General features: G+C 38.4%; 1 long non-coding RNA gene across 1 annotated transcript in view; it reads left to right on the top strand.

Annotated features, from left to right (window-relative positions):
• LOC128659462 (uncharacterized) overlaps positions 1-15188 on the top strand; it is a 64750-nt gene extending 49562 nt beyond the window's left edge. The window contains exon 2 of the long non-coding RNA XR_008402397.1: positions 12306-15188. This is a non-coding gene — a long non-coding RNA (uncharacterized LOC128659462). The remainder of the gene's footprint in view (positions 1-12305) is intronic.
• The last annotated feature ends 1836 nt before the right edge of the window (positions 15189-17024 follow it).

The following is a 17024-nucleotide window of genomic DNA, read 5'->3' as shown; positions in this document are numbered from 1 at the left end:
AAAAATCCCACCCAAAATAAAAAAAAACCCCTAGCCTAAACTAAACTAAACTACAAATTGCCCCAAAGAAATCAGCTCTTTTACCTGTAAAAAAAAATACAAACAACCCCCAACAGTATAAAATATAATGTAGGTGGCGGCGATGTTGGGGGCAGCAGATTAGGGTTTCATAACTATAATGTAGGTGGCGGCGGTGTCTGGAGCGGAAGATTAGGGGTTAAAAAATATAATGCAGGTGTCGGTGATGTCAGAGGCGGCAGGTTAGGGGTTAATAAGTGTAAGATTAGGGGTGTTTAGACTCGGGGTTCATGTTAGGGTGTTAGGTGTAGACATAAATTTTACGCTGCTTTTTTGCAGGTGTTGGATTTTTTCTCAGCCGACTCTCCCTGTTGATTCCTATGAGGAAATTGTGCACGAGCACGTACGACCAGCTCACTACTGACTTAAGCTGCGCTGGTATTGGATTGCGGTAAGGAGCAAAATTTTGCTCAACGCTCACTTCTTGCATTTTAACGCCGGAAATGTAAAAAAACGTAATACCAGAGCTGCAGGTAAGTGAGTGGTGAGAGAAAACTGCTTGTTAGCTCAACACAGCTCAAAATGAAAAACTTGTAATCTAGCCGTTAGTTTATTAAAAGAATTATTAGAAATAATAAGCAATATTTGAATAAAGCAAATCAATAATATTACAATGATTTAATGATTATCAGGTTAAAACCGATTAAAACAATCACTAACACCTAGATTTAGAGTTCTGCATTAGCCTTAAAAAGCAGCGTTAAGGGGTCCTAATGCTGCTTTTTAACGCCCGCTGGTATTACGAGTCTGACAGGTACAGGTGTACCGCTCACTTTTTTCCGTGGCTCGAGGCTACCGCAAATCCCCTTACGTCAATTGCGTATCCTATCTTTTTAATGGGATTTGCCTAACGCCGGTATTACGAGTCTTGGAAGAAGTGAGCGGTAAAGCCTCTACTACCTCCAAGACTCCTACCACATAAAAAAGTCAGTAGTTAAGAGTTTTATGTGCTAACGGCGGAACATAAAGCTCTTAACTACAGTGCTACAAAGTACACTAACACCCATAAACTACCTATGAACCCCTAAACCGATGCCCCCCACATCGCAAACACTATAATAAAATTATTTAACCCCTAATCTGCCGACCGGACACCGCCGCCACCTACATTATAGCTATGAACCCCTAATCTGCTGTCCCTAACATCGCTGACACCTATATTATATTTATTAACCCCTAATCTGCTGACCGGACATCGCCCGCCACTATAATAAATGTATTAACCCCTAAACCGCTGCACTCCCGCCTTGCAAACACTATAATAAATTTTATTAACCCCTAATCTGCCCTCCCTAACATCGCCGCCACCTACCTACACTTATTAACCCCTAATCTGCTGACCGGACATCGCCCGCCACTATAATAAATGTATTAACCCCTAAACCGCTGCACTCCCGCTTTGCAAACACTATAATAAATTTTATTAACCCCTAATCTGCCCTCCCTAACATCGCCCCCACCTACCTACAATTATTAACCCCTAATCTGCTGCCCCCAAAGTCGCTGCTACTATAATAAAGTTATTAACCCCTAAACCTAAGTCTAACCCTAACCCTAACACCCCCCCAGTTAAATATAATTTAAATAAAACAAAATAAAATTAATATAATTAAATAAATTAATCCTATTTAAAACTAAATACTTACCTATAAAATAAACCCTAATATAGCTACAATATAACTAATAGTTACATTGTAGCTATTTTAGGATTTATATTTATTTTACAGGCAACTTTGTATTTATTTTAACTAGGTAGACTAGTTAGTAAATAATTATTAACTATTTAATAGTTACCTAGTTAAAATAATTACAAAATTACCTGTAAAATAAATCCTAACCTAAGTTACAAATACACCTAACACTACACTATCAATAAATTAATTAAATAAATTACCTACAATTATCTAAACTAAAATACAATTCAATAAGCTAAACTATAATACAAAAAAAACCCCACTAAATTACAAAAAATAAAAAAAATATTACAAGAATTTTAATCTAATTACACCTAATCTAAGACCCCTTATAAAATAAAAAAGCCCCCCAAAATAATAAAATTAGGGGTTAATAATATAATGTAGGTGTCAGCGATAGCGGGGGCGGCAGATTAGGGGTTAATAAGTGTAAGGTTAGGGGTGTTTAGACTCGGGGTTCATGTTAGGGTGTTAGGTGTAGACTTGGAAAGTGTTTACCCATAGGAAACAATGAGGCTGCGTTAGGAGCTGAACGCTGCTTTTTTGCAGGTGTTAGTTTTTTTTCCCGCCAGCTCAGCCCCATTGTATCCTATGGCGAAATCGTGCACGAGCACGTTTTTCCAGCTTACCGCTACCGTAAGCAACGCTGGTATTGAGGGTAGAAGTGGAGCTAAATTTGGCTCAACGCTCACTTTTCTAAAGCTAACGCAGCCATTCAGAAAACTCGTAATACCAGCGTTGTCTTAAGGGTGCACTGGAAAAAAAGGCTTTACCAACAAATTCCAAATCTAGGCGTAAATTATTTTACTTGCAGTAGCTTGCATGTATAATAGAGAAACAGAAACTTTTGTTATTTAAATTCTCAGCATAGCTGGCAAGCATCAGGTAAACTAATAATCGTGGCAAACCATAAGAAAATGATTTTATTACCAGATTTCTGATTGACCCAGTGTTATTGTCAACAGATAAGACCAGGTTAACAGGAATTGCCAAACAAAAATATTTGTGACTATAAAGGGCAAACCAGAACTGATTAACTCACCTGAATCAATAATAAAACTTTGAATATAAATGTAAAGAGCATAAATCATATTAATAAAACAGTTTCATATAGGTTTGTTTCATACTTATCAACATTAATTTGTGGGATCCTTCACTGGGGTTCAGTGTAAAAAGACCCTCTTAGGTTACCTCTGGACCCTCTCTTTCCATTATCCTGACTTGTCTATCTGGTCAGCTTAGCCTCCCATCTCCTCTGGATCGGGTGTGGTCATCATGCATGCTCAGTGTGGCCCCTTGTGTCATCTGCTTGTGTCCCCTTCTCCCCCTTTTGTGGTGAGTGTGTATTTTATGGAAAACGCTTAACTCCATCCCAACTGATTAGGTTAGGTTCACATAAATGATTGTCTAACACTAATTACAGATTAATTATTATTTTTGTTAATAAGCTAAGATTTAGCAGCTAGAATATTTTTCCCTCAGAAGATGGCACTTGTCACTAAGCTATAACAGACAAATATGTCAGTATCTCTATTTGACCATTAACCAAGGTTGAACCCCACTAATGTTTATAGAAAAATAGACTTACTGGAACCATGTATGACAAACATGGGGATATTTGGGGATATTTATACCAGTAATATAATGATAGGAATCATGCAGCTATGTCAGGGACCTTGAATATCATAGTAACTAAACATGAATTATTTTGATAAAGTACAAAAACTTCACAGTAAGCAATTATATACTGACAAACAACACTGGCTAATAGCTGCATATTAATACTGATAAATAATATATACTGTATGTGTATGTGTATGTGTACCTGAATCTATAAGTGAATACACATGGACAATTTTACCCCTATATTATATAGCACATACATACAGTATGTGATTAATATGCAATATCAAAATGGTGAATTTTCCCAGACAATTGTCCTGACAATTGTAATATAAATATTATATCAACTCCAATGCTATACTATTCACAACTCCTGTCCCAATAAAAGAGAGCCTCCATAAGCTCTTAATAAGCTTCCTGATGCGTTTCGCCCCTCTGGGCTTTATCAAAAGCGGCAAGCTGCCCGTACTGTGGGAATATAAACCCGGTATTGACCGGAAGTTCTGCCTCTATTTAATTCTGATAGGAGGATATTGCTGTCCATCAAAAATAAAGTTGTCCCATAATTGGATATTTGTTGCGTATGTTTTGGACAATTTAAGGTGGATTACGATAATTCAAGTGCAATATAATTTAAGATGGATTTCTTTTTTTACTCCGTATACCTGATTGTAAATCATAACATCATGATCATATATATATATATACTGTACTGTTACAAATGCTTATCACAATATAAAGAAGCCTTTGTAAATAATTAAAAATACTGCCCTTTATTTGTAACTCAACATCTAGGTTATTATATTATATAGACTTGATGAACATTCTGTATCCATAAAAAATTGTGTATTAGATCTTATTTATGTACACCACATACTTATTATAATGTTATTTTAGACCCAATGAGCTGTTAATCTTATTGTACTATATACATATTATTATTTACGCATTCTTTACTGTACTATCAGGATAGTTTACTTCCATAAAATAATTAGATTTCTGTAAAATAGTTAGGATCAGTTGTATTTCAATGATGTTATATTCATGTTACTGTCTGGTATAAGTTCCCTAATAGGCTTCCATATAAACTTGGATGCCATTAGTCCCTACATTAATTGTGGTTCATAGCCCCACTGTCATTAAATAAAGTTGGATCTGGTAAATATAAATTGCAAATACCTAGGGAATGTGTTATAAGCTGTGAGCCTAAACTGTGAATACAGAAATTATTATGTTATACTCATAGATCAGGTGTAATTTTTCTAATACAAAAGATATTTACAAAGAAAAACTTGAAATTGAAAATCAAATGTGAATACTGTGAATTTAGAAAGATTGAAAAGTGGAAAATAAAAATAATAATAATAAACAATAAATAATAATAAAGCTGTCCGTTACTTTCTGGAACAGAAGTCGGAAGAGGACCAAGAGCATGAAAACTTCATCATAAAACTATTGGAATTTGTATTAAAAAATAACTTTTTTACCTTCGACAACCAGTATTGCCTACAGACCAGTGGCACGACCATGGGCACAGCATGCACCCTAACGTATGCAAATTTATTCTTGGGGTGGTGGGAGGCAGAAGAAGTTTTTACTGATATCAACACACTATATACAGACCTGATACCTATGTGGTTAAGGTATATAGACAACATCTTATTTATATGGGAGGGCACATATGAAGAATTATTACAATTATATTAAATAAAAACAACCTTAATATTAAATTAACATATGAGACTTGTCAAAGTAACATTAACTTTCTGGATTTAACACTAAAGAAAGACATCAATGGTTCTATCCAGACTGATTTATACAGAAAGCAGACGGCCACAGATTTCAACACTAAGTGCACATGCACTAGGAACCATCAGAGGGTACATAGAAATTGAGGAGAGCACATTCCAACATCGAGCTAATCAGTTAACAACACGATTGACAGAAAGAGGTTATAGTAAAAGAAGTACAAAAAGAGAGAAATTAAAAGCTCAACAAACCAATAGACAAGAACTTCTTTACAAAAAAACAAAAACCAAGAATGATATGCCTAGACTCATCCTTGTCAGGTAGTGTTGCATATTACACTTGTCCAGTCCACACCGCTTGTAATGGTATGTGCTGAGGTGTTTTCATTCCACTCCACTCGCAATATTATGTGCTTCCAAAACACTTGTAATTTTGCTAACATTATTTGCTGTCTGCTCTGTCTGTGTTTCACAGATGCTTCCTGTTTCCTAACCACAATGTTCAGAGCTAAGTCCCATGACCTATATGTTGCATATATTATTCTGTAACTACAAACATTCATTTTTCTTTCACTTTCTTGCAACAAATATTATGTTATGCTAAGTACCAAATAAGGCTATAAGGTTATAAGGGTATTTGCTTAGCCAATAGTATTTTGTTACGTATCGGATACCTGAGTGTACCCATGGCTATATAACTTACTGTTGTACCCATAATAAACAAGCATTTGCTAATGACAACCTGCCTGGTGTGTTATTTTGGTAATTGTTCCCGGGATTCCGAAAGATCCTTGTTTTTCCAAGACTCAGCATCCAAGAATTGTCCCGGGATATTCCCAATTCCCAACAGTCTGTTGTCAGAAGTGGGATTGACCAGGAGCTCCCCCTTATGGGGTAAGCAATTTTGTCTATAAATTGTGACTTTGTTTCTGTACCCTGTGGGGAGCCCATTAAGGTCAATCCACTTATTTAGGGGAATTAGTCTATGGTAGACCTCGTGTTGATAAATTGTCTTTGGGAGACCTCCGGAGTTAAAGTTAAGGTATAATTTGGCCCTCTGAAGTTTTGGTTAAAATCAGTATCTTACTGCTTGCTATTTGTGTTATATGCTGCTTGCCATTTGTGTTATATGCTGCTTGCCATTTGTTATATGTTGCTTGCTATTCGTGTTATATGTTTTTCTTGTCTCATTGTTGCTATTCTATTATCAGTACGTAGACGCAGGTGTAAGACGCCCCATTCACATACGTGGATGATAGAAAGTGACACCTGTATGTAATGTTCACTATCGCTTAATATTGTAACTACTGTGTTATTTGTGCTGTATATATTGTACTCTTTATTGCTACCCTATTATAAGGACATAGAGACACACTAGGTAAAACCTGTGTCCTATATTCACTATCGCATACCATTTCTTATTGTATATGTATTGTATATTTTATTGCTGCTACTCTATTATAAGGACATAAGTACTTATATGCAAAATGATAGCCAGTGGCATTTAAGTCCTGTGTCTACTATCGCATGAGCTAGTGGAGACAACAACTAACTTTAAGGGCTGATACTCATCCTAACAAGCAGTTTTGAAGACTACACGTAACTGTGTATGAAACAGCTGTTGTTAGTGACAGATTAGTTGGAACTTGCCTCCATTAGACGCTAAATCCTTTTGATTGTGTGTGTGTGTCAAATAATATTATTGGCCAAGGATCATGGGGACTAGTCAAAGTAAACAGCAAATTTCGGGAGAAACATGTAAAGAATATGTGGCCAGGCAGGAAGATATAGGTTGGGCAATGGTGGACCCGTTTGTGGATAATGTGGCTGGCTGGACAGAGTCAATAGACCCCAGTACTGCATTTCCAAGGGATGGTGACAATTGTAACGTTCATAAGGACATGCTAAAGGGTTTATGTTTAGGGGATGAGAAAGCATTTAATTGGTATACAGGGGATCCCAATTGGGACATGCGGTACATGAGCGCAGCAGCCCAATACTGGTTAAAATATTGTGATGGATATAAATCCACCACCAATAAGAAACACAAAATAGACAAATCTAAACCCCCAATCTATCGCCCCCCCCCACAATTTACCCTAAACATGTCCCAAATACTATGCCCACTGCCCCACCCCCATTAGCCCCACCACCACCATATACGGGATTATATCCCAGTATTACTAAGCATAAGGACAATGATATAATTGTGGCTTATACTACAACTAGATCACGTCCCCTTAATCAAAATTTACCCCCTCCCCTTAATCAAAACCTACAAGGGGCCGAGGCACCTGATGATGTAAATGTCCAGGAACCTCCTAAAAATGACCCAGAGCCTGAACCCCAAGTATTAGTCCATGGTGTTGACATGCCCGAGTCTCCGGACGTACCTGTCCGCGATAAATCAACCCAACAACGGCAGCCTGTACAAAAGTACACTAACGCAAACTGGGGAGACCCCTGCTTTAGTCCCGGTACCAGTACTTCAAGTACTATGCCATATTTAATTGCTGGGGACCAAATGATTATTAAACCCCTTACGGCAGGTGAATTAAGTGATATTACTAAAGACTGTCCCGACCCTTTAAGACAGCCTGCTGCCTGTATCCTTCACCTTAAGCGATACTTACAGGGAGCCATGTATACACAGACTGACATTAGAATGATAATTGATAAATTGTACAATTATCATGAAAACGATAAATGGGATTGGACTAAAGTTACTACGATTGACGTAAATGACGCTAGTACTTCAGTTACCTCATATGGTCTAGCAAATCCAGATACTAGGGCTACTATGTGGCATGAATTAGAGCATGAAATACTATGCTGTAGTAAGACCCGACAATCCATGAGTGCAGTTTTAGCATGTAAACAGAAGCCCGGTGAGGCAATTTTAGATTTTGTTAAAAGATTCTTTAAATGTTGGGCAGAGGAAGGAGACTTATCCTCTGGAGCTGACATGGCTATATTAAAGAATCCATGAAATATTCCAGGAGTTTTGTACCTGGCTACTTTAGTTATACAAAACCTTGAATGTAGCTATCTTCAAAGTTCTTATGTGTGTTTAGGATAGATTAATAAGTCGGTTACCTGACTTTGGCGTTCTAGATATGGTTCTATTGTCAGTGGATGAAAAAAATGTGTGGACTGTGGTTCAGATCAGACCAATGTGATGTGTAACAATAAACAATATATCAACTTTCAAATAAACATTAAAATCTCAGAACATGATGGTGTAAAAACATTCGTTCAAACTTCAATATAAAATTAAAAAAATAATGCAATAATCAAAGGCGTGTGAGATCCATTACCGGACCAAGTGGAGGAGGGGCTGTGAAAGAACGTGACGTTGATGCAAAAAGTAGGTGTTTAACCCCAGAGAAATGTGAATCCACACTAGCGCTAGTGAGAAAAAAAAAATTTCAAAAAGAAAAACATATAAAAAATATATATAAAAATAAAGAAATATAGAAAAATAGATATATAGTTCAATGTAGATCAATCTTGAACAGATGAAAAAATGTGAGACAGATGAAAATAATGTGAATCTTCAAAAATAAATGAATAATCCCCTTGAAAAATAAAACAAAATTATCCGCAATCCAAAAGTGTAAAATTACGTAAAACAAATATAAATTTTGATGGGCAAAAGTCTAAATTGGCAGAGATTCTATATAGGTGCTCCTAAACACAGAGCCGCTTCAGCACCCTAGGTGCCAGATCCGGAGGTCGTAGTTACCAACTGGTAAGTGATATTGTTAGTGTCTATGATGGAAGTCCATATAGTATATATAGAAATGTTGTTCATAAAGTCAATATCACAAAAATGTAAAAATATAAAATGATGAAAAGCCTGAAAGAGAAAAAAAGAAACAATAGTGCAACACTGTATATTAGGGACAACGCGTTTCGGCCATTTATTTTTGAAGATTCACATTATTTTCATCTGTCTCACATTTTTTCATCTGTTCAAGATTGATCTACATTGAACTATATATATATTTTTCTATATTTCTTTATTTTTATATATATTTTTTATATGTTTTTCTTTTTGAAATTTTTTTTTTTTCTCACTAGCGCTAGTGTGGATTCACATTTCTCTGGGGTTAAACACCTACTTTTTGCATCAACGTCACGTTCTTTCACAGCCCCTCCTCCACTTGGTCCGGTAACGGATCTCACACGCCTTTGATTATTGCATTATTTTTTTAATTTTATATTGAAGTTTGAACGAATATTTTTACACCATCATGTGCTGAGATTTTAATGTTTATTTGAAAGTTGATATATTGTTTATTGTTTATTGTTACACATCACATTGGTCTGATCTGAACCACAGTCCACACATTTTTTTCATCCACTGACAATAGAACCATATCTAGAACGCCAAAGTCAGGTAACCGACTTATTAATCTATCCTAAACACACATAAGAACTTTGAAGATAGCTACATTCAAGGTTTTGTATAACTAAAGTAGCCAGGTACAAAACTCCTGGAATATTTCATGGATCCATGAACAGAATTTTACTGTATTTATATATGAACATTGTGTTTTAACATTTTATCTGTGATTTTAATTTGAATGTATATGGAATAAATTATTCGCCAGAATTTAGTTTCCAGCCTTTTAAGCTATTCAGCGCTTACTATCGCCCCCTATTCTGTTACCTACTATTTAGCCTGCTAGGAGGCTAATCTGTTAGTAAGCTTAAGGCCTTTTTATAAACTTTAGTGCTCGGTACACATACCTAACTATATATTAAAGAATCCGACTATGTTAGGATGTATGACAGCCTCTGACAGCCTTTTGGTAAAACAACTCATACCTGACTGGCCCACAATGACCCCAAAACAATTATTAACATCTATTGAATCCCGTCATGCTGCAGGATGTTTTGATAAGGGCGTTAAGGGTGCATATGTCCAGTTTAATGACAATACACTTCCACCACAACGTAACAGACAAAGAGGGGCCAGAGGTAATCAGGACATTTGTTTTAATTGTGGGGAAACAGGACATTGGAAAAATGAATGTCCCCACCCACCCCGTAGGGGCTGGGATAACTCTCACCCCAAAGACAGTAACCAACCACATTCACCCCCCCAGACATGACAATTGACCCCCACAACACAGAATACAATGGCCATAGCGAGGCCCGGAGGGATGCACCCTACTCTTACCCAAGGTTACATCGCATTATTGTTGTGAGCCCTATGTTACCCTTAACATAGAAGGCTCAGAATTATGGTTCCTCGTGGATACAGGAGCAACTTGCTCCACAATCTAAGGCGAATCTAACGATGGACCCTTGCGAGAGTCTGATCCCTCTGTGGGAATCATTGGTGTGCCAATTCCTACCTTCCGTACCCCACTCCTCACAGTCCAAATACCCGACTCTCCCAACACCCTGTCCCACTCATTCCACGTCATCCGAGGTTGCCCCTTGAATCTCCTAGGTCGAGATTTGATGGGTAAGCTGGGAATAATGATGACTATCTCTCGGAACGGTGACATGACTGTCGACTTTGACCTCAGTGAATCTGGCGAATCGCCCCGGGATTCACTGTCGTCGGAGACGGCCCAGTTAAATGATAAAATAAACCACATTATCGACTATAACCTACACAATCTGACCTCCCCCTTCATGACTGTATTGCACTCATCCACTCCAGCACAACCCCCCGTCCTGACCTCTGGGACACCCCTCTTCCGGGGGTCCCTGATATCTTTGTAGACCGGTCATGTAGCCGCCCAGACGACCACACGTACCTTGCAGGATATGCAGTGGTCCGACTCCCCGACATTATCCTTGAGTCCGGTTCTGTCATGCATAATTCCGCTCAAGCAGCTGAATTAATAGCTCTCACTCGGGCCTGTGAACTTTTTGCTGATGCCTCCGTAAATATCTATACCGACTCTTGATATGCCTTTGGGGTGGTACATGATTTCGGCATGATTTGGAAACAAAGAGGTTTCAAGTCCCCCGACGGTAAAGGTATTAGTCACAACACACTCATCACAGAGCTCTTACAAGCCATCCTACTCCCAAAAGAAATAGCTGTCATACACTGCCGCACGCACACTAACCTTAACAATCCTGCTGCTAGAGTTAATGCACTAGCTGACATAGTAGCCAAACAAGCAGCCAAGGTATCCCCATTGCAAGACCCTGTTTACCCCATCCTCATTGCACCTTCTCTGGTCGACAATGTGCTCACTTCCTCTCTCCAACAATTTGCCACCACCTCCGATATCAAATATTGGGTCTCCCAGAAACTTGAATTAAACCCCAAGGGTTTTAATCAAAAGAGGGGAAAGGTGGGACGATCATTGGTATTCCTGAAGCCAGTGCACCTATTTTTATTTCCCAAGCCCACGGTGTCAGTCACCTGAGCATCCACAACACTCTAGCGTTAATCAAACCTTACTTCTGCATACAAAACCTACAGTTACATGTACAATCTTACATTGACCGTTGTATCACTTGTCTCCAAACCAAACACAACAATAAACCCGCAAAACATGACCACCTAACACCACCAGCAGCACCCTTCATTCACCTACAGATAGACTTCACACACATCCCTAAAACAGGAGCCAAACAGTTTTACCTACTGGTCATAATTGACCAATTTTCTCGCTGGCCTTAGGCCTTCCGTACTACTAGGGAAGATGCAAAAACAGTAGTGAAACACCTTTGCACTGACGTCATTCCCCGATTTGGCTGCCCCCTGCAGATTAACTCAGACAATGGCCCTGCCTTTGTTAGTAAGGTATTGCAGGAATTGGTATCTCACCTACAGATAAAATGGAAGTTTCACATACCATACCACCCCCAGAGCTCAGGGGTGGTAGAAAGAATGAACCGGACCATTAAGGAAAAACTCCTTAAGGCCACTGGAGGGAACTGGGTCAAATGGCAGGATCATTTACCTGCAGTATTAGCTGAGGTATGGATGTCCCCAAGCAAATCCACTCAGCTGTCCCATTTTGAGATTTTAATGGGTCAACCTTTCCCCACCCCCTTGGCCAGGACCCCACACATAGTCACTGGTGATTTAGACTTAATTCGAGAACGATATGTACATGAACTGATCTCTGTTTTGAATGGAAACTATGGTGAAGTGGCTTCTCGTTTTCCTCTTCCCTCACAGGAACCAACCCACAGCTTCAAGGTCAGAGACACAGTGTGCATCAGACAGCTGAATAAAGCAAAGAAAGGAGGATTTCCATACGGCCCACCCACCAAAGTTGTGGCCATCACCTGTACTGCCATCCTCACAGCCCAGGAGCCCATCTGGATCCATGCATCTAGGGTAAAGCTCTGTCCAAAGAGGGGTGAAGCTGGCTGTCTAGTCCCTTCTGAAACATCTATACCGCCCGTCCAGAATGATCCAGGACAACAATTGTGCCTAAAGAGGGGTGAAGTGTTCACAAAGTCCCTTCTGTAACACCTATATCATCCTCAACTGCCAGTCCAAAGAGGGGTGAAGTTGGTCGCATAGTCCCTTCTGTAACATCTATATCCACAGCACATAACCGCAACACAATGATCACTATTCAGGGTTCTCCCTGCTTGGTGTATCTCTTCCTCCTCTCCTCAGTGCTCTTGGTTGCAGTACCAGCATGGATAATAGCCTCCTGCTATTATGAGACGCCGGACGAACAGCATATTATTGCCCCTGCTTGTAATTACCTCACCCCTCCCCCTGACTCACCCCCGGAACAAAACACAACCAAGAACTTAACAACTCCGCCAGCACCACCCGTTCCAGCTCTCCGTAGGACCCAGAGATCATCCCCTATTAAGATGACCACGTACCTTACCATGACAGCCTCACAAGTGGCCATTACACAAACCACAACACAACCTTTCCGTACGACTTTTTGGTATAATCTTCCAACACCCATGTTGCCTCTTACTCCTTTGACTTTTGTAACATTGTTTCATGCCCCCCTGTACCATGGCAGTGTAACTTATACCAAAAGATCCCTTCCCGGTCTATCTATATTTGTGTAGAGGATAATTATTGGGGCAAGGACTGTAAGTATTGGGAATCGGTGGGATGGAATACAGGGCCAGGCCCTGACTGGGGATATAAACCCAAGAGTGCATTAGACAGGAAGGATAAAAATGGTAAATCCTTAATTAGTAGAATGACCCTTTTCAAGTCCGGGTCCTGCCTTAACACAGGCAGGACCGGACACAGTATGAGACTAACCTTGACCATTGAAAACCCCAGTCCATACGATAGTGGCTCTTATATTCTCTCCGTATGGGCAAGGGGTGGGGCAGGCTCCCCCAAGGGTAGATTTCATATCAAAGATATGGTTAATTCTTCTAAATGGGGCAAAATTGCCTCTGCACTTAACAACAAAACCCCAACTGAATCCCAGTCCCAATCACAAACTATGGTTGCTATAGCTGATCCCTCACCAAGGGATACTATGGCCGCAGAAACAGGTTACTCAGACCGAAACCTTTGGTTAGAATGGATGGCCTTTTCAGCCAAACAATATAATAAGTCAAATTGTTATGTCTGTGGTAATCCCCGCCCCCATTTAGGTACTGTCCCCCTTAACATCCCCAGTAGCACTGAGTCCTGTTTGCTCAGCCTTTATACTAAGACCTTTGTCAATCAGTCAGCCTGTGCCACCTGGAAAGAGGAATACCCCACCCTTACTAAAACCCCACACCCTGGTGAGGGCATTACTATATATTCTGGTAACTACACTTGCTATAGGGGCAAAGGTAAGGGTAGATTCCTAGGTAACTTCACATCTAATTACTGCTCTAAGTATAGTAATCTCACCACTCAAAATCACACTCAGTCCTTAGGTGACATATATTGGATTTGCGGGGATATGAAAATCCTCACTAGGTTAGAGGGACAGTGGTCTGGGAAATGTGGTTTGGGGAACACATACACACACACTCACCCCACCTCCTCTCACCGTACATGGTGAGAGGCTATCCCAGGTAGTTTTGACCCCCATGTATACATAGACGCTATAGGGGTCCCAAGTGGGGTCCCAGATGAATTTAAGGCCCGTGACCAGGTCAAAGCTGAATTTGAATCCATCTTCCCCATCATAACTGCTAATAAAAATGTTTACTGGATAAATAATATATTTTATAATCAACAGCGTTTTGTTAATTACACCAGAGATGCCCTTAAGGGTATAGCTGAACAACTTGGCCCAACCTCTTACATGACATTCCAAAGCCGCATGGCTTTAGATATGCTCTTAGCAGAGAAAGGAAGGGTTTGTAAAGTCATTGATGCCCAAACTGGTGGGTCCTGCTATACGTTTATCCCTGATAACACAGAACCCACAGGAAAGGTTACGCTTGCTATTAAAAAATTAGAAGAATTATCCATTGAATTAAAGAAAAACTCTGGCATTGATAACCCCTGGGATAAATTCTTCACTGGTGTGGGTCTGTTAGATTGGCTAAAAAATATTGGTACCATTATTGTTTTTATTGCTCTCCTTATCCTTTTCTGTTATTGTGGTTTTAAAATATTTGTTTCATGCATTGCTAAGTGTACTGCAAAGCCTGCTACTTCTAATTCCCATTGTCCGCAATATCTGCATGTTTGACCGTCCACACATGCCTCTGTACCATACCTCAATGTCCCACTCCATCCCAGACGCTAGCCCTAAGGTAGTCATTGTTATGACTAAAGAGGGGAATTGTCAGGTAGTGTTGCATATTACACTTGTCCACTCCACACCGCTTGTAATGCTGTGTGCTGATGTGTTTTCATTCCACTCCACTCGCAATATTATGTGCTTCCACAAAATCCCATGACCTATATGTTGCATATATTATTCTGTAACTACAAATGTTCATTTTTCTTTCACTTTCTTGCAACAAATATTATGTTATGCTAAGTACCAAATAAGGCTATAAGGTTATAAGGGTATTTGCTTAGCCAATAGTATTTTGTTACATATCGGATGCCTGAGTGTACCCATGGCTATATAACTTACTGCTGTACCCATAATAAACGAGCATTTGCTAATGACAACCTGCCTGGTGTGTTATTTTGATAATTGTTCCCGGGATTCCGAAAGATCCTTGTTTTTCCAAGACTCAGCATCCAAGAATTGTCCAGGGATATTCCCAATTCCCAACAATCCTCACATACAACTCTCATAAATTGTGGAGATAATATCAAAACACTGAGAGATCCTGATGACAGATCCATCATTGAAGACTAGTTTAGGAGATAAACCAGCCATAAGTTATAGATGTTCCAAAAATTTGAAAGATCTCATAACTATTAGCCAAATTGAGGACACGACACATGGAACATCTAAGAAACATTAAAAATGCAGTCAGAGACAAAGAAGAAGGTAAAACTCTTACAAGTGTAGCTACACATTTTTTGGAATACCATAACTCCAAACAAGAAGATATACAATGCTGGGGAATTGAAAAAGGTGGAGACTTGGAAACGGCCTTACTCAAGGCAGAAAGATCTATCTGTTCAATTCAGTACAGCCATTTGGATTAAACGAACAAACTAACTACTATGTAGTTCTTTGAAAATTTGTTCTCAAAAAACACCTTAATATGCTATTACATACAATACTCCATCTTGGACATAATTTTGGAGTCACATAACATTAAGATCTGTGTAAAGTAAATCAAATCTGAAATCAGAATAATTGCTGGGATTATAGAGGACAATAGAAAATTGTCACTCTTATTAGCATAATTGTTTCCCTATATAAATACTACACATAATGGAGTAGTAATAATGTAAAAATTATCCCACTTAAAATTTAATGTTGGTTTTAAATATTATATCAATATCTAGGACATAATATTTACTAGTGGGTAGAATCAACACATATTGGTTCACACACAGGGTAGATGATAATAGCACTTACACCTAATTTGGGTTTGTGAACTTAACCCCTTCCTTTCACTACTGTATCTAATTTATTTGTGGGCACTATTTAATTGGTGGGCACACTAATAAGCTTCACATGAAATATTACAATCAGTCACACACACTTTATTTATTATTATTATTTTTATTTTCCACTGTTCAGTCTTTCTAAATTCACAGTATTCACATTTGATTTTTACTTTAACGTTTTCTTTGTAAATATTTTTTTGTTTTAGAATTACTACACCTGATCTATGAGTATAACATAATAATTTCTGTATTCACAGTTTAGGCTCACAACTTGTAACACATTCCCTAGGTATTTGCAATTTATATTTATCAGATCCAACTTTATGTAGGAACAGTGGGGCTATGAACCACAATTAATGTAGGGACTAATGGCATCCAAGTTTATATGGAAGCCTATTAGGGAACTTATACCAGACGGTAAATTGATTATAACATCATTTCAATACAACTGATCCTAACTATTTTACAGAAATCTAATTATTTTATGGAAGTAAACTATCCTGATAGTACAGTAAAGAATGTGTAAATAATATGTATATAGTACAATAAACTTAACAGCTCATTAGGGCTAAAATAACATAATAATAAGTATGTGGTGTAAATAAATAAGATCTAATAAACAATTTTTTATGGATACAGAATGTTCATCAAGTCTATATTATATAATAACCTGGATTTTCAGTTACAAATAAAGTTTAGTATTTTTAATTATTTACACAGGCTTCTGTATACTGTATTATAATAAGCATTTGTAACAGTATATAAATATTATCATGATGTTATGATTTAAAACCAGGTATACAGAGTAAGAAAGAAATCCATCTTAAATCATATGGCACTGGAATAATTGTAATCCACCTTAAATTGTCCAAAACATACGCAATGAATATCCAATTACAAGACGACTTCATTTTTAACGGACAGCAATGTGCTCCT

Source organism: Bombina bombina, chromosome 5 (assembly GCF_027579735.1).
Source record: "Bombina bombina isolate aBomBom1 chromosome 5, aBomBom1.pri, whole genome shotgun sequence".
Classification (NCBI taxonomy): Eukaryota; Metazoa; Chordata; class Amphibia; order Anura; family Bombinatoridae; genus Bombina; species Bombina bombina.
The sequence above is the reverse complement of the archived record's forward strand: the minus strand, read 5'-3'. Positions and strand labels throughout refer to the sequence as shown.